Below are 20,385 nucleotides of genomic sequence, written 5' to 3' on the forward strand. Positions count from 1 at the left end.
GACAGTGTCTCCAGGAGTAACAGAGAGATAGAGATAGAGAGATAGAGAGACAGTGTCTCCAGGAGTGATAGAGAGATAGAGATAGAGAGACAGTGTCTCCAGGAGTGACAGAGAGATAGATAGAGAGATAGAGAGATAGAGAGACAGTGTCTCCAGGAGTGACAGAGAGATAGAGATAGAGAGATCAAGAGACAGTATCTCCAGGAGTGACAGAGAGATAGAGAGATAGAGATAGAGAGATAGAGAGACAGTATCTCCAGGAGCGACAGAGAGATAGAGAGATAGAGATAGAGAGATAGAGAGACAGTGTCTCCAGGAGTGACAGAGAGATAGAGATAGAGAGATAGAGAGACAGTGTCTCCAGGAGTGACAGAGAGACAGAGAGATAGAGATAGAGAGACAGTGTCTCCAGGAGTGACAGGGAGATAGAGATAGAGAGACAGTGTCTCCAGGAGTGACAGAGAGATAGAGATAGAGAGATAGAGAGACAGTGTCTCCAGGAGTGATAGAGAGATAGAGATAGAGAGACAGTGTCTCCAGGAGTGACAGAGAGATAGAGATAGAGAGATCAAGAGACAGTATATCCAGGAGTGACAGAGAGATAGAGAGATAGAGATAGAGAGATAGAGAGACAGTATCTCCAGGAGTGACAGAGAGATAGAGAGATAGAGATAGAGATAGAGAGACAGTGTCTCCAGGAGTGACAGAGAGATAGAGATAGAGAGATAGAGAGACAGTGTCTCCAGGAGTGACAGAGAGATAGAGATAGAGATAGAGACAGTGTCTCCAGGAGTGACAGAGAGACAGAGAGATAGAGATAGAGAGACAGTGTCTCCAGGAGTGACAGAGAGATAGAGATAGAGAGACAGTGTCTCCAGGAGTGACAGAGAGATAGAGATAGAGAGACAGTATCTCCAGGAGTGACAGAGAGATAGAGATAGACAGTGTCTCCAGGAGTGACAGAGAGATAGAGATAGAGAGACAGTGTCTCCAGGAGTGACAGAGAGATAGAGATAGAGATAGAGAGACAGTATCTCCAGGAGTGACAGAGAGATAGAGAGATAGAGATAGAGAGATAGAGAGACAGTATCTCCAGGAGTGACAGAGAGATAGAGATTGAGAGATAGAGAGACAGTATCTCCAGGAGTGACAGAGAGATAGAGATAGAGAGACAGTATCTCCAGGAGTGACAGAGAGATAGAGAGATAGAGATAGAGAGACAGTGTCTCCAGGAGTGACAGAGAGATAGAGATAGAGATAGAGATAGAGAGACAGTGTCTCCAGCAGTGACAGAGAGATAGAGATAGAGAGATAGAGAGACAGTGTCTCCAGGAGTGACAGAGAGATAGAGATAGAGAGATCAAGAGACAGTATCTCCAGGAGTGACAGAAAGATAGAGAGATAGAGATAGAGAGATAGAGAGACAGTATCTCCAGGAGTGACAGAGAGATAGAGATAGAGAGACAGTGTCTTCAGGAGTGACAGAGAGATAGCGATAGAGAGACAGTGTCTCCAGGAGTGACAGAGAGATAGAGATAGAGATAGAGGGACAGTGTCTCCAGGAGTGACAGAGAGATAGAGATAGAGATAGAGAGACGGTATCTCCAGGAGTGACAGAGAGATAGAGATAGAGAGACAGTGTCTCCAGGAGTGACAGAGAGATAGAGATAGAGAGATAGAGAGATAGAGAGACAGTCTCCAGGAGTGACAGAGAGATAGAGATAGAGAGATCAAGAGACAGTATCTCCAGGAGTGACAGAGAGATAGAGAGATAGAGATAGAGAGATAGAGAGACAGTATCTCCAGGAGTGACAGAGAGATAGAGATAGAGATAGAGAGACAGTGTCTCCAGGAGTGACAGGGAGATAGAGATAGAGAGACAGTGTCTCCAGGAGTAACAGAGAGATAGAGATAGAGAGATAGAGAGACAGTGTCTCCAGGAGTGATAGAGAGATAGAGATAGAGAGACAGTGTCTCCAGGAGTGACAGAGAGATAGATAGAGAGATAGAGAGATAGAGAGACAGTGTCTCCAGGAGTGACAGAGAGATAGAGATAGAGAGATCAAGAGACAGTATCTCCAGGAGTGACAGAGAGATAGAGAGATAGAGATAGAGAGATAGAGAGACAGTATCTCCAGGAGCGACAGAGAGATAGAGAGATAGAGATAGAGAGATAGAGAGACAGTGTCTCCAGGAGTGACAGAGAGATAGAGATAGAGAGATAGAGAGACAGTGTCTCCAGGAGTGACAGAGAGACAGAGAGATAGAGATAGAGAGACAGTGTCTCCAGGAGTGACAGGGAGATAGAGATAGAGAGACAGTGTCTCCAGGAGTGACAGAGAGATAGAGATAGAGAGATAGAGAGACAGTGTCTCCAGGAGTGATAGAGAGATAGAGATAGAGAGACAGTGTCTCCAGGAGTGACAGAGAGATAGAGATAGAGAGATCAAGAGACAGTATATCCAGGAGTGACAGAGAGATAGAGAGATAGAGATAGAGAGATAGAGAGACAGTATCTCCAGGAGTGACAGAGAGATAGAGAGATAGAGATAGAGATAGAGAGACAGTGTCTCCAGGAGTGACAGAGAGATAGAGATAGAGAGATAGAGAGACAGTGTCTCCAGGAGTGACAGGGAGATAGAGATAGAGATAGAGACAGTGTCTCCAGGAGTGACAGAGAGACAGAGAGATAGAGATAGAGAGACAGTGTCTCCAGGAGTGACAGAGAGATAGAGATAGAGAGACAGTGTCTCCAGGAGTGACAGAGAGATAGAGATAGAGAGACAGTATCTCCAGGAGTGACAGAGAGATAGAGATAGACAGTGTCTCCAGGAGTGACAGAGAGATAGAGATAGAGAGACAGTGTCTCCAGGAGTGACAGAGAGATAGAGATAGAGATAGAGAGACAGTATCTCCAGGAGTGACAGAGAGATAGAGAGATAGAGATAGAGAGATAGAGAGACAGTATCTCCAGGAGTGACAGAGAGATAGAGAGATAGAGATAGAGAGATAGAGAGACAGTATCTCCAGGAGTGACAGAGAGATAGAGATAGAGAGACAGTATCTCCAGGAGTGACAGAGAGATAGAGAGATAGAGATAGAGAGACAGTGTCTCCAGGAGTGACAGAGAGATAGAGATAGAGATAGAGATAGAGAGACAGTGTCTCCAGCAGTGACAGAGAGATAGAGATAGAGAGATAGAGAGACAGTGTCTCCAGGAGTGACAGAGAGATAGAGATAGAGAGATCAAGAGACAGTATCTCCAGGAGTGACAGAAAGATAGAGAGATAGAGATAGAGAGATAGAGAGACAGTATCTCCAGGAGTGACAGAGAGATAGAGATAGAGAGACAGTGTCTTCAGGAGTGACAGAGAGATAGCGATAGAGAGACAGTGTCTCCAGGAGTGACAGAGAGATAGAGATAGAGATAGAGGGACAGTGTCTCCAGGAGTGACAGAGAGATAGAGATAGAGATAGAGAGACGGTATCTCCAGGAGTGACAGAGAGATAGAGATAGAGAGACAGTGTCTCCAGGAGTGACAGAGAGATAGAGATAGAGAGATAGAGAGATAGAGAGACAGTCTCCAGGAGTGACAGAGAGATAGAGATAGAGAGATCAAGAGACAGTATCTCCAGGAGTGACAGAGAGATAGAGAGATAGAGATAGAGAGATAGAGAGACAGTATCTCCAGGAGTGACAGAGAGATAGAGATAGAGATAGAGAGACAGTGTCTCCAGGAGTGACAGAGAGATAGAGATAGAGAGATAGAGAGACAGTATCTCCAGGAGTGACAGAGAGATAGAGATAGAGATAGAGAGACAGTGTCTCCAGGAGTGACAGAGATAGAGATAGAGAGATAGAGAGACAGTGTCTCCAGGAGTGACAGAGAGATAGAGATAGAGATAGAGATAGAGACAGTATCTCCAGGAGTGACAGAGAGATAGAGATAGACAGTGTCTCCAGGAGTGACAGAGAGATAGAGATAGAGAGACAGTGTCTCCAGGAGTGACAGAGAGATAGAGATAGAGATAGAGAGACAGTGTCTCCAGGAGTGACAGAGAGATAGAGATAGAGAGACAGTATCTCCAGGAGTGACAGAGAGATAGAGAGATAGAGATAGAGAGATAGAGAGACAGTATCTCCAGGAGTGACAGAGAGATAGAGAGGTAGAGATAGAGAGATAGAGAGACAGTATCTCCAGGAGTGACAGAGAGATAGAGATAGAGAGACAGTGTCTCCAGGAGTGACAGAGAGATAGAGATAGAGATAGAGAGACAGTGTCTCCAGGAGTGACAGAGAGATAGAGATAGAGAGATAGAGAGATAGAGAGACAGTATCTCCAGGAGTGACAGAGAGATAGAGATAGAGATAGAGAGACAGTGTCTCCAGGAGTGACAGAGATAGAGATAGAGAGATAGAGAGACAGTGTCTCCAGGAGTGACAGAGAGATAGAGATAGAGATAGAGACAGTATCTCCAGGAGTGACAGAGAGATAGAGATAGACAGTGTCTCCAGGAGTGACAGAGAGATAGAGATAGAGAGACAGTGTCTCCAGGAGTGACAGAGAGATAGAGATAGAGATAGAGAGACAGTGTCTCCAGGAGTGACAGAGAGATAGAGATAGAGAGACAGTATCTCCAGGAGTGACAGAGAGATAGAGAGATAGAGATAGAGAGATAGAGAGACAGTATCTCCAGGAGTGACAGAGAGATAGAGAGGTAGAGATAGAGAGATAGAGAGACAGTATCTCCAGGAGTGACAGAGAGATAGAGATAGAGAGACAGTGTCTCCAGGAGTGACAGAGAGATAGAGATAGAGATAGAGAGACAGTGTCTCCAGGAGTGACAGAGAGATAGAGATAGAGAGATAGAGAGATAGAGAGACAGTGTCTCCAGGAGTGACAGAGAGATAGAGATAGAGAGATCAAGAGACAGTATCTCCAGGAGTGACAGAAAGATATAGAGATAGAGAGATAGAGAGACAGTATCTCCAGGAGTGACATAGAGATAGAGAGACAGTGTCTTCAGGAGTGACAGAGAGATAGCGATAGAGAGACAGTGTCTCCAGGAGTGACAGAGAGATAGAGATAGAGATAGAGGGACAGTGTCTCCAGGAGTGACAGAGAGATAGAGATAGAGATAGAGAGACGGTATCTCCAGGAATGACAGAGAGATAGAGATAGAGAGACAGTGTCTCCAGGAGTGACAGAGAGATATAGAGAGACAGTGTCTCCAGGAGTGACAGAGAGATAGAGATGGAGATAGAGAGACAGTGTCTCCAGGAGTGACAGAGAGATAGAGATAGAGATAGAGAGACTGTCTCCAGGAGTGACAGAGAGATAGAGAGATAGAGATAGAGAGACAGTGTCTCCAGGAGTGACAGAGAGATAGAGATAGAGAGACAGTGTCTCCAGGAGTGACAGAGAGATAGAGATAGAGAGACAGTATCTCCAGGAGTGACAGAGAGATAGAGATAGAGAGACAGTGTCTCCAGGAGTGACAGAGAGATAGAGATAGAGAGACAGTGTCTCCAGGAATGACAGAGAGATAGAGATAGAGATAGAGGGACAGTGTCTCCAGGAGTGACAGAGAGATAGAGATAGAGAGACAATGTCTCCAGGAGTGACAGAGAGATAGAGATAGGGAGACAGTGTCTCCAGGAGTGACAGAGAGAGAGAGATAGAGATAGAGAGACGGTATCTCCAGGAGTGACAGAGCGATAGAGATAGAGAGATAGAGAGACAGTGTCTCCAGGAGTGACAGAGAGATAGAGATAGAGAGACAGTGTCTCCAGGAGTGACAGAGAGATAGAGATAGAGAGACAGTGTCTCCAGGAGTGACAGAGAGATAGAGATAGAGAGACAGTGTCTCCAGGAGTGACAGAGAGATAGAGATAGAGAGACAGTGTCTCCAGGAGTGACAGAGAGATAGAGAGATAGAGATAGAGAGACAGTGTCTCCAGGAGTGACAGAGAGATAGAGATAGAGAGATAGAGAGACAGTGTCTCCAGGAGTGACAGAGAGACAGAGAGATAGAGATAGAGAGACAGTGTCTCCAGGAGTGACAGAGAGATAGAGATAGAGAGCTAGAGAGACAGTGTCTCCAGGAGTGATAGAGAGATAGAGATAGAGAGACAGTGTCTCCAGGAGTGACAGAGAGATAGAGATAGAGATAGAGAGACAGTGTCTCCAGGAGTGACAGAGAGATAGAGATAGAGAGATAGAGAGACAGTGTCTCCAGGAGTGACAGAGAGATAGAGAGATAGAGATAGAGAGATCAAGAGACAGTATCTCCAGGAGTGACAGAGAGATAGAGAGATAGAGATAGAGAGATAGAGAGACAGTATCTCCAGGAGTGACAGGGAGATAGAGAGATAGAGATAGAGAGACAGTATCTCCAGGAGTGACAGGGAGATAGAGATAGAGAGACAGTGTCTCCAGGAGTGACAGAGAGATAGAGATAGAGAGACAGTGTCTCCAGGAGTGACAGAGATAGAGATAGAGAGACAGTGTCTCCAGGAGTGACAGAGAGATAGAGAGATAGAGATAGAGAGACAGTGTCTCCAGGAGTGACAGAGAGATAGAGATAGAGATAGAGAGACAGTGTCTCCAGGAGTGACAGAGAGATAGAGAGATAGAGAGACAGTGTCTCCAGGAGTGACAGAGCGATAGAGATAGAGAGATCAAGAGACAGCATCTCCAGGAGTGACAGAGAGATAGAGAGATAGAGATAGAGAGATAGAGAGACAGTATCTCCAGGAGTGACAGAGAGATAGAGATAGAGAGACAGTGTCTCCAGGAGTGACAGAGAGATAGAGATAGAGATAGAGGGACAGTGTCTCCAGGAGTGACAGAGATAGAGATAGAGATAGAGAGACGGTATCTCCAGGAGTGACAGAGAGATAGAGATAGAGAGACAGTGTCTCCAGGAGTGACAGAGAGATAGAGATAGAGAGACAGTGTCTCCAGGAGTGATAGAGAGATAGAGATAGAGATAGAGAGACAGTCTCTCCAGGAGTGACAGAGAGATAGAGAGATAGAGATAGAGAGACAGTGTCTCCAGGAGTGACAGAGAGGTAGAGATAGAGAGACAGTGTCTCCAGGAGTGACAGAGAGATAGAGATAGAGAGACAGTATCTCCAGGAGTGACAGAGAGATAGAGATAGACAGTGTCTCCAGGAGTGACAGAGAGATAGAGATAGAGAGACAGTGTCTCCAGGAGTGACAGAGAGATAGAGATAGAGATAGAGGGACAGTGTCTCCAGGAGTGACAGAGATAGAGATAGAGAGACGGTATCTCCAGGAGTGATAGAGAGATAGAGATAGAGAGACAGTGTCTCCAGGAGTGACAGAGAGATAGAGATAGAGAGACAGTGTCTCCAGGAGTGACAGAGAGATAGAGATAGAGATAGAGAGACAGTGTCTCCAGCAGTGATAGAGAGATAGAGATAGAGAGACAGTGTCTCCAGGAGTGACAGAGAGATAGAGATAGAGAGACAGTGTCTCCAGGAGTGACAGAGAGATAGAGATAGAGAGACAGTAGCTCCAGGAGTGACAGAGAGATAGAGATAGACAGTGTCTCCAGGAGTGACAGAGAGATAGAGATAGAGAGACAGTGTCTCCAGGAGTGACAGAGAGATAGAGATAGAGATAGAGAGACAGTGTCTCCAGGAGTGACAGAGAGATAGAGATAGAGAGATAGAGAGACAGTGTCTCCAGGAGTGATAGAGAGATAGAGATAGAGAGACAGTGTCTCCAGGAGTGACAGAGAGATAGAGATAGAGATAGAGAGACAGTGTCTCCAGGAGTGACAGAGAGATAGAGATAGAGAGATAGAGAGACAGTGTCTCCAGGAGTGACAGAGAGATAGAGAGATAGAGATAGAGAGATCAAGAGACAGTATCTCCAGGAGTGACAGAGATAGAGAGATAGAGATAGAGAGATAGAGAGACAGTATCTCCAGGAGTGACAGGGAGATAGAGAGATAGAGATAGAGAGACAGTATCTCCAGGAGTGACAGGGAGATAGAGATAGAGAGACAGTGTCTCCAGGAGTGACAGAGAGATAGAGATAGAGAGACAGTGTCTCCAGGAGTGACAGAGATAGAGATAGAGAGACAGTGTCTCCAGGAGTGACAGAGAGATAGAGAGATAGAGATAGAGAGACAGTGTCTCCAGGAGTGACAGAGAGATAGAGATAGAGATAGAGAGACAGTGTCTCCAGGAGTGACAGAGAGATAGAGAGATAGAGAGACAGTGTCTCCAGGAGTGACAGAGCGATAGAGATAGAGAGATCAAGAGACAGTATCTCCAGGAGTGACAGAGAGATAGAGAGATAGAGATAGAGAGATAGAGAGACAGTATCTCCAGGAGTGACAGAGAGATAGAGATAGAGAGACAGTGTCTCCAGGAGTGACAGAGAGATAGAGATAGAGATAGAGGGACAGTGTCTCCAGGAGTGACAGAGATAGAGATAGAGATAGAGAGACGGTATCTCCAGGAGTGACAGAGAGATAGAGATAGAGAGACAGTGTCTCCAGGAGTGACAGAGAGATAGAGATAGAGAGACAGTGTCTCCAGGAGTGACAGAGAGATAGAGATAGAGATAGAGAGACAGTCTCTCCAGGAGTGACAGAGAGATAGAGAGATAGAGATAGAGAGACAGTGTCTCCAGGAGTGACAGAGAGATAGAGATAGAGAGACAGTGTCTCCAGGAGTGACAGAGAGATAGAGATAGAGAGACAGTATCTCCAGGAGTGACAGAGAGATAGAGATAGACAGTGTCTCCAGGAGTGACAGAGAGATAGAGATAGAGAGACAGTGTCTCCAGGAGTGACAGAGAGATAGAGATAGAGAGACAGTGTCTCCAGGAGTGACAGAGAGATAGAGATAGAGATAGAGGGACAGTGTCTCCAGGAGTGACAGAGATAGAGATAGAGAGACGGTATCTCCAGGAGTGATAGAGAGATAGAGATAGAGAGACAGTGTCTCCAGGAGTGACAGAGAGATAGAGATAGAGAGACAGTGTCTCCAGGAGTGACAGAGAGATAGAGATAGAGATAGAGAGACAGTGTCTCCAGGAGTGATAGAGAGATAGAGATAGAGAGACAGTGTCTCCAGGAGTGACAGAGAGATAGAGATAGAGAGACAGTGTCTCCAGGAGTGACAGAGAGATAGAGATAGAGAGACAGTATCTCCAGGAGTGACAGAGAGATAGAGATAGACAGTGTCTCCAGGAGTGACAGAGAGATAGAGATAGAGAGACAGTGTCTCCAGGAGTGACAGAGAGATAGAGATAGAGATAGAGGGACAGTGTCTCCAGGACTGACAGAGAGATAGAGATAGAGATAGAGGGACAGTGTCTCCAGGAGTGACAGAGAGATAGAGATAGAGAGACAGTGTCTCCAGGAGTGACAGAGAGATAGAGATAGAGATAGAGAGACGGTATCTCCAGGAGTGACAGAGAGATAGAGATAGAGAGACAGTGTCTCCAGGAGTGACAGAGAGATAGAGATAGAGGGACAGTGTCTCCAGGAGTGACAGAGAGATAGAGATAGAGAGACAGTATCTCCAGCAGTGACAGAGAGATAGAGATAGAGAGACAGTGTCTCCAGGAGTGACAGAGAGATAGAGATAGAGAGACAGTGTCTCCGGGAGTGATAGAGAGATAGAGATAGAGAGACAGTGTCTCCAGGAGTGACAGAGAGATGGAGATAGAGAGACAGTGTCTCCAGGAGTGACAGAGAGATAGAGAGATAGAGATAGAGAGACAGTGTCTCCAGGAGTGACAGGGAGATAGAGATAGAGACAGTGTCTCCAGGAGTGACAGAGAGATAGAGATAGAGAGATAGAGAGACAGTGTCTCCAGGAGTGACAGAGAGATAGAGATAGAGATAGAGAGATGGTATCTCCAGGAGTGACAGAGAGATAGAGATAGAGAGACAGTGTCTCCGGGAGTGATAGAGAGATAGAGATAGAGAGACAGTGTCTCCAGGAGTGACAGAGAGATGGAGATAGAGAGACAGTGTCTCCAGGAGTGACAGAGAGATAGAGAGATAGAGATAGAGAGACAGTGTCTCCAGGAGTGACAGGGAGATAGAGATAGAGATAGAGACAGTGTCTCCAGGAGTGACAGAGAGATAGAGATAGAGAGATAGAGAGACAGTGTCTCCAGGAGTGACAGAGAGATAGAGATAGAGATAGAGAGATGGTATCTCCAGGAGTGACAGAGAGATAGAGATAGAGAGACAGTGTCTCCAGGAGTGACAGGGAGATAGAGATAGAGATAGAGAGATGGTATCTCCAGGAGTGACAGAGAGATAGAGATAGAGAGATAGAGAGACAGTGTCTCCAGGAGTGACAGAGAGATAGAGATAGAGATAGAGAGATGGTATCTCCAGGAGTGACAGAGAGATAGAGATAGAGAGACAGTGTCTCCAGGAGTGACAGAGAGATAGAGATAGAGATAGAGAGATGGTATCTCCAGGAGTGACAGAGAGATAGAGATAGAGAGACAGTGTCTCCAGGAGTGACAGAGAGATAGAGATAGAGAGATCAAGAGACAGTGTCTCCAGGAGTGACAGAGAGATAGAGATAGAGAGATCAAGAGACAGTATCTCCAGGAGTGATAGAGAGATAGAGAGATAGAGATAGAGAGACAGTGTCTCCAGGAGTGAGTCATGTTCCTTTCTGTAAAAACCATGTAATATACTCTACCAGTTACTTAACATTACTGTGTATATTATAAAGTGCCCTGTATTACAGAGGTGTACCACTCCTGTAGATATTGTATAATACACTATGACAAGGTGTATATTTTTTTTGAATGATACAACACAGAAGGTGGCCATTTGGCCCATCCTGCCTGTGCCAGGTCTATTTGTGCAGATAGTGAGCTGTCTTCCCTCCAGTGTGGAGTAGCCACGAGGTCGAGGGAAAGTTCCAGAGAGTAGGAGCAAAACTTTAAAAATATGCTTTGAAAAAAGAAACTTTGCCTCTTGAGTCAAGGTTACCACCACATCTCATAACCTCTCAGCCATGGCTCAGTGGGTATCTCTCACCTCTGGGTTCACATCTGACACTCCCAGTGTAGGATTGACGGAGTGCTACATTGTCGGAGCTGCCGTCTTTCGGATGAGATGTTAAGCTGAGGGCCTGTCAAATGGACGTAAAAGATCTCATGGCACTGTTTTGAAGAGGAGTAGGGGAGATCTCCCCAGTGTCCTGGGGCCAATATTTATACTTCAGCAGATATCACTAGAGCAAAATTATCACATTGCTGTTCTTGGGATCTTGCTGTGTGCAAATTGGCTGCCACGTTGCCTACACTATGATCGTGATTACACTTCAAGGGAGTATTTCATTGGCTGTGGAGCACTTTGGGACGTCTGGTGGTCGGGAAAGGTGCTATAGAAATGCAAGTTTTTCTTTCCTGTCTCTGTCTCAGGCTCAGGAATCTCGTTCCAATTCTGGATGCCTTTTAAGATATGAGAAGTCGAACAGAAAGTTTTATTCATGTACGCAGGCCATTGCGTTACTTCAGCAGAGATCTGGAGACTCACTACAAAGATTTGTTGACCTGGGATTTTTGGGTAGAGTCGACTGTTTGTCTTCTCAAAGTTCCTGGAAACTATTTGCTCTCTCTTTGTTCCTGAAAGACCTCACTTGACCTGCTCGTATGACATCACCTCCCATACATCTCAGCACTCGCTCCCAAAGGGAATAGATTCCAATTCCTTTCGTTTTTTTAAACTAGTCGCTATAATTGAATATGCATGGAGCAGCCACATTTAATGATCACGTATCAGCCATGTAGTGCTGCTGGATTCCTGACAAGTCCCTCAGCAGCTGCAGACGGAATGCATGTTTTCAGCACATTTAATAAAAACAGGAATCTGTTCTTGAGGGAAAGACTTAAGGCCGGGGCCGCTGGGAATACTGACTGCCTCGGCACTTAGAACCTTCCTGAGGTCCCTTTCAACGTCTCTCTGGCCTGGAGTGCGAGGTTGCTCGGGTGGCAGAGTGGGTTTGTGCCCTGGGCTAGAGGGGAGGCAGATGGCAGGAATCCGTGTAAGTGGATCCCAGTCTCTTCTGGATAAGTAGGATGTCAAAATCACCTGGAATCCAACAACTTGCAGTTATGTAGTGTCCTAAAGATGGTAAAAAGGTCCCTCAGCACTTTGCAGGATCATTACCAGAAGAGATTTGACAGTGAGCCACATAAAGAAATTTTAGGACAGGTGAGGGAGGTTGTGAGGAACGACTTAAAGGAGTCGAGAGAGAGGCAGAGAGGGAATTCCAGAATTACTTCACGCTACAGCCAGTTCTGGGGCATTGCTGGTCTGCGTCTCGAAGGGAAAGATGGACAGGGGAGGAGACGGAGAGGAGGAAAGTCGTCTAAACTGGGAGGGGCAGGTGAAAGGAAGATTTTAAGTCAAGCAGCTGCTGATTTTAGGGGTATTTTGAGGCTGCAATTCTGAAAAAGGGGATGAGAGAAGTCAAAGATGAGAAAAAGTCCTTTGGAACGTCCCAAAGTGCTTTACAGCCAATGAAATACTTTTGAAGTGTAGTCAGTGTTGTAATATAGGAAACACCAGAACAGTTTTATTGTCAACACATCACTATTTGTTTGCTTAAGAAAATTGTTTCTCTTCTGCTTTGATTTTCAAGCAGCCAGACCTCAGAATCCACAATAACGCCTGACTTCAAAGCAAAGTCTCCGCCAGTTCTGCAAACAGCTAAGCCTTTCCCCGAAGAGGCTTTGCAAGCCTTTTCTGCTCGTCTTACTTCTGTTGCCAAATACTCGCCGATTCATTGTGAGGTGCGCATTGGTTTGTGAAACTCTTGCATGACAATGTTAGCTCTGCCTCCCTCAGAAGCAGCAGATAAAGACCCACGTGTTGGGGAGGGGGAGGGAGGGAAGATTCTCGATGTGACACCCGGGCATGAAGTTGCTACTCATCAATTGGCCGCCCCTGGTAGGAACGGGAGTGGAGATCAGGCAGTTTCTATCGCGGGGGAGGGTATTTTGCCAAATCCACAGGAAGGCGTCACTGCTCCTGCCATATTGTTAGAGAAACCTCCAAGCCTGTTTGTGAAGAAGATACTGAGACTAGGATGCTTTGGTGGAGACTGTTTATTGTTTTCCACAGAGCTGACTTCTCCACTCCTAACAAAACCCAACCAGTGCTGGCTGGCTCTTTACTGATACATCTGAGTACAATTAATTAACTAATCAACACCCAGCACCTGTTCACCCTAGTACCTTCAACTACTAGGTATTTAACATCCATTAACAAAATTTATTAGAGACTAACACACATGACCTCGCATGATGCAGTTTTGTTTTATGAAAGAACATCATGAAGGGTGAAAATGCAGAAAAACAAAATGGCGGAAATTGCCCAGCAGGGCAGGCGATGTTGGGCCGAATGGCCTGTTCTTGTGCTGTACATTCTGTGATGTGACTCTCGATGAACCTTCTTTGCCAGATAATCAACCTCTTTCAGATGCTGTCCTGTCTGCTGTGAATTTCATATCTTTAATAGTTGTGTTGCCACGGTAACTGTGTGACAGATGTTGTTATTTTTGTAAAATCCCTCACTATCTCCCTTTACGTTGACTGCTGGTTATATTTCACACTTCCTCGTAGTTTCCTAGTTTTGTTTCTCTGCTATAGTTTCTCTTCTTTTGTAAATGTCATTTTCTATTGATCAAAGACCTGCCTTTGGCGAACACTTTTTACTCAGTTGGATTGAATTTAAATCTCTCCCACTGATCATTCACCATTTCATCTGCAATTTTTTTTTCCAACCAATTAATCTGCACCATTTCAACTACTGAATCTAACTCACTTCCAGTCCCATGTCTTTTATGTCTGATTCCTCCGTTTTGTTTATCTATTTCCAGGAGAAACTCATTTAGAATCTAATCATTATTTTCTAACCTTCAAGTCACATTCTTACTTCTAGTCTATTAACCAAAATCAAAGCTCAATCTTTCTTGTTAGATACGCAATATATTGATTAAGGAAATTATCCCGGTTGCATTCCCCATTTCGCTCAATCTTAACTTAGACTAGTTATAGCCCCCCCCTCCCCTAGCCTATATAATAACTGTTATTACTGAAAACCTCTTTAAATTGTCAATAACACTCATTCTTTCTTTCCCACCAATGAATGGTCCATTTTTTGGTAATCAGTAAAAGAACCAGAGAGAAAATGAGTTTTTTTACACAGTGAGTTGTTGTGATCTGGAACGCGCTGCCTGAAAGGGCAGTGGAAGCAGATTCAGTAGTAACTTTCAAAAGGGAATTGGATAAATACTGGAAAAGGAAAAATATGCAGGCAATGGGGAAAGCGCACAAGGAGTGGGACTAATTGGATAGTTCCTTCAAAGAGTTGGCACAGGCACGATGGGCCGAATGGCCTCCTTCTGTACTGTATCATTCTATGATTTGATAACATATTCCTGAACCCTTATCATCGCCTAACTCAGATTGTGCCTGTGAGTACCACTGTCAGTGTTTGTGTGTTTATTATTATGTTCTCAATTAACAAGGTCATTCCTGCTCCTATGTTGCCTTCTCTATCTCTCCTCAGAGTTTTATATCCAGGAATATTTGGTTCCCGATCTGTCCCAAGGCTGGAACCAAGTTTCCATCAAGGCTACAGCATTCTCTTACCAGATCACAATAAAACCGTAGCTGAAGGCGGCCAAGCAGCTCGTCTTAACTCATCCATCCAGAGAGATCATTGGGTCCTTCCATTCCTATGACATTCCAGTATTTAGCTCCACTATTCTTCCTGCAAGTGTATTCCATGTGTTGAAAAACTCTTTTGTGTAAATTTTACCTTTAATGAGCTTGATCCTCCATTCTTTCACCCTTCCCTCACAATTTGATTTAATATTTACCTTTTCCAATCCCTTAACTATCTTACATCACTCAATCAATTCTCCTCTCCAACGCCTCTTTCCCAGGGTGAAGATCCCAAATTACTCCAGTCTCGTGTTGTCGCTGGCCGTGCTCATTCTAGACTGTAGCTACCAGATTGTAATATACGGTTGCTAGAATTTCACAAAGGGAAAAGTAATGAGAAAGGAAATCGGTTTTAAAGTAAAAGATGCATGTTCCAGCTGGGAAAATTTATCACCAAATTCTTCAGTGTAACATTATATCCTGGGTAATGGGTAAGATAACATTTCCTGTAATTTTCTCATTTGCAGAGCACATTTAAGTTTCTTGGCTATAAATTAAATACCAGGAGGCAAACAAACATACCCACACTAAAAAAAATGTAATTTATTATCTTTTATTAGATGAGATTTGCTGAATTCCTTTTTAACTTTGCAATTGTCCCTCCCTGCTATCACCCGAATATGACAGCTCTTGCTGAGGAACAATTCTAGAGGATGTTGACTGTCCTCTTCCTAGTGGACATTGGTGAGGACTGAGCTTTGACAGCCAAGTCTATTCAAGCCCATGTGACAGGGGCTACCAACTCCTCCAGAATTGTCCCAGAGTCTCCAGAATTAAAGATTAATTTTCTGCGGAGAGAAAATTCCAGGAGAAAAGTCATCAGGATGTCGAAAGAACATGGTGCGTCTTTTGTTAATTTAGTTTGGACGTTTTGTTTATGAGTTTATTGCCCAATCTTTTGTTGTTCTTGAACTGCTGCATTCCATGTGGCAAAGATGCCTCCCCAGTCATATTAGTCTATGAGGGTAGTTAGAATCAACCATGTTGTGTGGGACTGGAGTCACATATAGAGACAGACCAGGTAAGGATGGTTTCCTTCCCTAAGGAACAACAGTGAACCAGTTGTTTTTTTTTCTCTCAACAATCTGATGGCTTCACTTTTACTGAGACCAGCTTTTTTAATTTGCAGATTTATTCACTTATTCGAACTAAACTCAAATTCTCAAACTGCCTTGGTGGGATTTGAACTCATGTTTCCTGGGGTTTATTGTCCAGTAAGTTGTGGCCGGCACTTAAAATAAGGGTGCAGAAATGAAAAACTAAGGACGCGTTTGCGACTAAGCTGGGCACAGTCTTCTGTCTCAGGATATGGGCAACCAGGGAGGTCTGGGATCGAGGGCACCAGTGAAACCTCCTCTTTTTGGCACCAACGTTTGAGGAGTGAGCTCATTTGACCACAAACATTTATTTGTTTTGAAACAATTCGGCAGCAAATACACAGCAGAGACGCCAAGTCTCAGCTTCAGTGTGACCCTGGCAGCTTGCCTACTGGGATTTTTTTCTTACGATCCCCTTCATCTTTCCTCTCTGTCCGTTAAGCATCCTAATAGGATGCAGCTGGAGGCAATGGGAAGGACAGACGGTTTCTTAAACTTGACTCTGGTTATTGCAGGGTAACTAGGGGCAACTGAGCAATATACAATGGAAATCAGACCTTAAACCGAGGCCTTGCCTTCCTGCTCAGGTGGATGTAAAAGATCCCATGGCACTTGATCGATGAATGGCCGGGGAAATCTTCCAGTGTCCTGGACAGCATTCATCCCTCAGCCAATGCTACCGGACTCATTATTCTCACTGCTATTTATAGGAGACAAAATGGCTGCCATATATGGTGAGAGTGATCATCCTATTGGCTACGAAACATTTTGGGACATCTTGAAGTCACGAAGGACATGATAAGAAGGCAAATCTTTCTCTCCACCTGACGCCAGTAGCTAGCATTCTTGCCTCTGAGTCAGAAATTTGCAGGCAAGCAGTCTAGGCGATAGTTCAGGGTAGCTTCTGGTGTGTGATGGAGGTGGTGTCTTTCAGATGAGGTGCTGTACTGAGAGTGGAGGGCGGGTAGGGTTGTGGGCATGAATTCAGTCATGGATCCGCAGCGCCTGCCTGAACCCTTTATCGGGCGGGTCGAATTGCTTTCAGGTTTGGGTCTCATTGGAGTAAATGGATGAGCCTCGCAGCTCCCACTGAGTGCTCGTGGGCAGCTGGCCAAACCTGGGGTGGGGGTATGCAGAGAGGAGGGTGAGGGAGGAATCTCCTGCTGCCCCTGGCCCCAATGTTGCAGGACATTTCTACTGGAGGGATTTCTAATGACCCACCCCTTTAAGGACCATTGTTTTGGTCAATTGCCATCTGGTCCAAACGGGTGCAGTGGATACCACACCTGGTGTGGAACCCCGATTTGCAAACAGAAGCCTGTTTCGAGCAGGAACACTAGCCACCCACTTACCGGCCTGCCCCGAAATCGGGTCAAGTGGGTTTCCGAGGGGAGGGGCTGTTTCTCCATCATTTGCAACTTTGAGCTGCATTGTGAATGGGGTCAGCAGCTGAAATCACGAGCCATGTCTCCTGACTGCGAAAGGTTCTGTGGTGCAATTTACATTTTGGGCAGGATACCGAGGAAAACTCTCTTACTTTTTTCCCCCAATAGTTCTGTGCAATATTTTACATCCATCCAAGGGGCAAATGGAACCTTGGTTTAAGATGATATCTCCAACAACACTATACTGAAAGATTAACATTAACATACATCACACACTCAGATTACTGGACTGGGACTTGAACCTGCACCCATTCAAACTCAGAGGCAACCCACTGAGCTGCAGCACATTGGAGGCAGCTGAGGGAGTTAAAAATTGAGAGTGTCTTTGATGTATCTTGAAGCTTTTGCAACACACATTGAAGCTACAGAAGATGATCCACAGCTGGAACATGTTTATTTATTTAGAGATACAGCACTGAAACAGGCCCTTCGGCCCACCGAGTCTGTGCCAACCAAGAACCACCCGTTTATACTAACCCTACAGTAATCCCATATTCCCTACCACCTACCTGCACTAGGGGCAATTTACAATGGCCAATTTACCTATCAACCTGCAAGTCTTTGGCTGTGGGAGGAAACCGGAGCACCCGGTGAAAACCCACACGGTCACAGAGAGAACTTGCAAACTCCGCACAGGCAGTACCCAGAACTGAACCCGGGTCGCTGGAGCTGTGAGGCTGCGGTGCTAACCACTGCGCCGCCATGTTGCTCGTAGACCAGATTAATTTAAGGAGCCGCTGGATGCTGACTGGGAGAGATAATATGTTTGGTGCTCTGGAAAGATGATCTTTAGCTGAACTGGTCTTTTGAGTGCATGAAAACTGGGCAATCTGGTTCAAAATTGGACTTGCAGTAATCCAACATGTGTCGTTATCATAATGGAGAGGTTCTGCCTTGCGTGTTTGTGCCTCTAGATGGTCTTTGCATGTGTTGACAGGCTTTAGAGATGGAACCAGATGGTTCCCAGATAACATTCCGGAAATATCTCTTTTGGAAAATAAAAGGAATATAAATCACATTTTATAAATTATGCATGGAAGCATATTCTAAAAAACATACAGTCCCTCAGCCCCGAATAAAAGGCTCTGCATCGGCTTCAAAACCAAACACCTAAGTGCATGAGAGACGAGTTTGATCTTTGGCCTTGGAAGACTAAATTCTGAGGAAAATCTGGGATAGGTCAGCCTGTCAGTGAGGACGTGAGTGAAAGTAGACCTGATAGGCCCTCAATCGGTGTGCTAGAAGTCGCAGTTATGGATTTAAAGCTGGCACCAGTGTGAGGAGATTTTAGTGTTTATAGTTCTCTCCATCAGTGTCTATCAAAGTAAATATTATGTGTATAAAATGTATTCTTTGAGGGCTTAATAAACTTTTTGCCCAAGTTGTTTACTGGACGATGACCTTTCACCTCAGGATCTGTGCCCAAATTTAGTCTGTACCAAAGAGTTGAAAGTGGGTTATGTTTGCTGGCTGGAAGGAGCCATTGTGAAATAGGTTTGGCCCAAAGTCAGTCCTATTCTGAGTGGGAACAGAATCCAAACTGTTCCTAGTTTGGCAACTCACTCAGCGAGGCGACAGTGTGGAAATGGAAGAGTGTCAGGTTGAGGTTGTTGGTTTAAGTACGTTGTAGGGGCAGAGTAGAGAGAGCTTTATATCTACCAGTGCTATACCTGACATAGGTAGAGTTTCATTTCCCAGCAATAACGTTGCTCAGCTTGAGCGCTCAAATGAAATCCAATAAATCGTAAAATATTAAAAAATGCTCCCGGTCTGAGGGAGAGCCAACATTTCTGAGTCCTCCCCGTGTTTTTTCTCTCTGAACTAATCTAACCCGATAACACTCCAGGATCTCTGCGGTTTTCCCATTCTGGACTCTTGCGCACACCTGATTTTCATTACTCCACCATTGGTGGCCGAGCCTTCAGCTGCTCAGACCCAAAGCTCTAGAATTCCCTTCCTAAACCTCTTTGCTTTCTACTTCATTCTCTTCCTTTCAAAATGCTCCTTAAACCTACCTCTTTGACCAAGCTTTTGGTTATACCTCAACTGCTTTGGCTTGATGTTAAATTGTGTTGCTAAGCACCTTGGGATGTTTTACTATGTTAAAGTTGCTATATAAATACAAGTTGGTTTTCAGATTGGTGCAGAGGGCTGTAGACACTTAGTTGATGAATATATTCAAGACTGAGATTGATAGATTTTTCATCACTAAGGGAATCAGGGATGAGATGGGAGAGTGGAATCATGTAAAAGTTCAGCCATGACCTTACTGATCAGAGCAGACTTGATGGACTGTATGGCCTATTCCTACTCCTACTCCTTATGTTATCAGCCCTTCTTGTATCAAAGTGTGGCTCCAATCATTTGAACAGGGAGTCTCGATTTCCGGCCATCTAAAAGTTTTGGACCTCAAGGGAGCACTGCACACCAAGGATTCGCCCCATGAAGAAAGACTTGCATTTAAATTACCTTTCACAATCTCCAGATGTCCCAAAGTGTTTAACAGACAATGAAGTATTTCTGAAGTGTAGTCACTGTTGCAATGTAGGAAAAACGGCAGCCAATTTGTACACAGCAAGATCCCACAATTATGATAATGACCCCAACATCGGTTTCAGTGATGTAGATTATGGGATAAATATTGCCCCCAGGACACTGGGGAAAACGCCCCTGCTCTTCTTTGAAATAGTGCATGTCCACCTGAGAGAGCACACAGGGCCTCAGTTTAACATCTCATTTGGAAGACAGCACCTCTGACAGGGCAGCACTCCCTCTGTACTGCACTGGGAGTATCAGACTGAATTTTATGCACAAGTCTATGGAGTGGGCTCGAATCCGTAACCTTTTGACTTAGTGACAGAGTGCTAATGGCTGCGTTTTACTGGGTAAAGCTGAAGTGGAGTGGGACACAGGTCTATGCCAGTATACCCATTAATGTTCTGAGTTAAAAACATGAAATGCTGAAAATACTCAGCAGGTCTGGCAGGATCTGTGGAGAGAGAAGCAGAATTAATGTTTCAGGTCAGTGACCCTTCTTCAGAACTGAAGGGTCACTGACCTGAAATGTTAACTCTGCTTCTCTCTCCA

General features: G+C 44.9%; 1 protein-coding gene across 3 annotated transcripts in view; it reads left to right on the plus strand.

Annotated features, from left to right (window-relative positions):
- The window catches only part of LOC137352989 (pleckstrin homology domain-containing family G member 1-like), a 143,925-nt gene that overhangs the window by 14,086 nt on the left and 109,454 nt on the right, over window positions 1-20,385 (plus strand). Inside the window, exon 1 of one of the 3 annotated variants that reach the window (XM_068018839.1) lies at window positions 15,557-15,596. The exons of the other annotated variants lie outside the window; for them this stretch is intronic. The gene's annotated coding sequence lies outside the window, so the exon portion shown is untranslated. Of the gene's footprint in view, window positions 1-15,556; window positions 15,597-20,385 lie in introns of those variants that run through there. 3 annotated transcript variants of the gene reach the window in all.

The sequence above is a fragment of the Heterodontus francisci genome, chromosome 40 (genome assembly GCF_036365525.1).
Source record: "Heterodontus francisci isolate sHetFra1 chromosome 40, sHetFra1.hap1, whole genome shotgun sequence".
NCBI classification, from domain to species: domain Eukaryota; kingdom Metazoa; phylum Chordata; class Chondrichthyes; order Heterodontiformes; family Heterodontidae; genus Heterodontus; species Heterodontus francisci.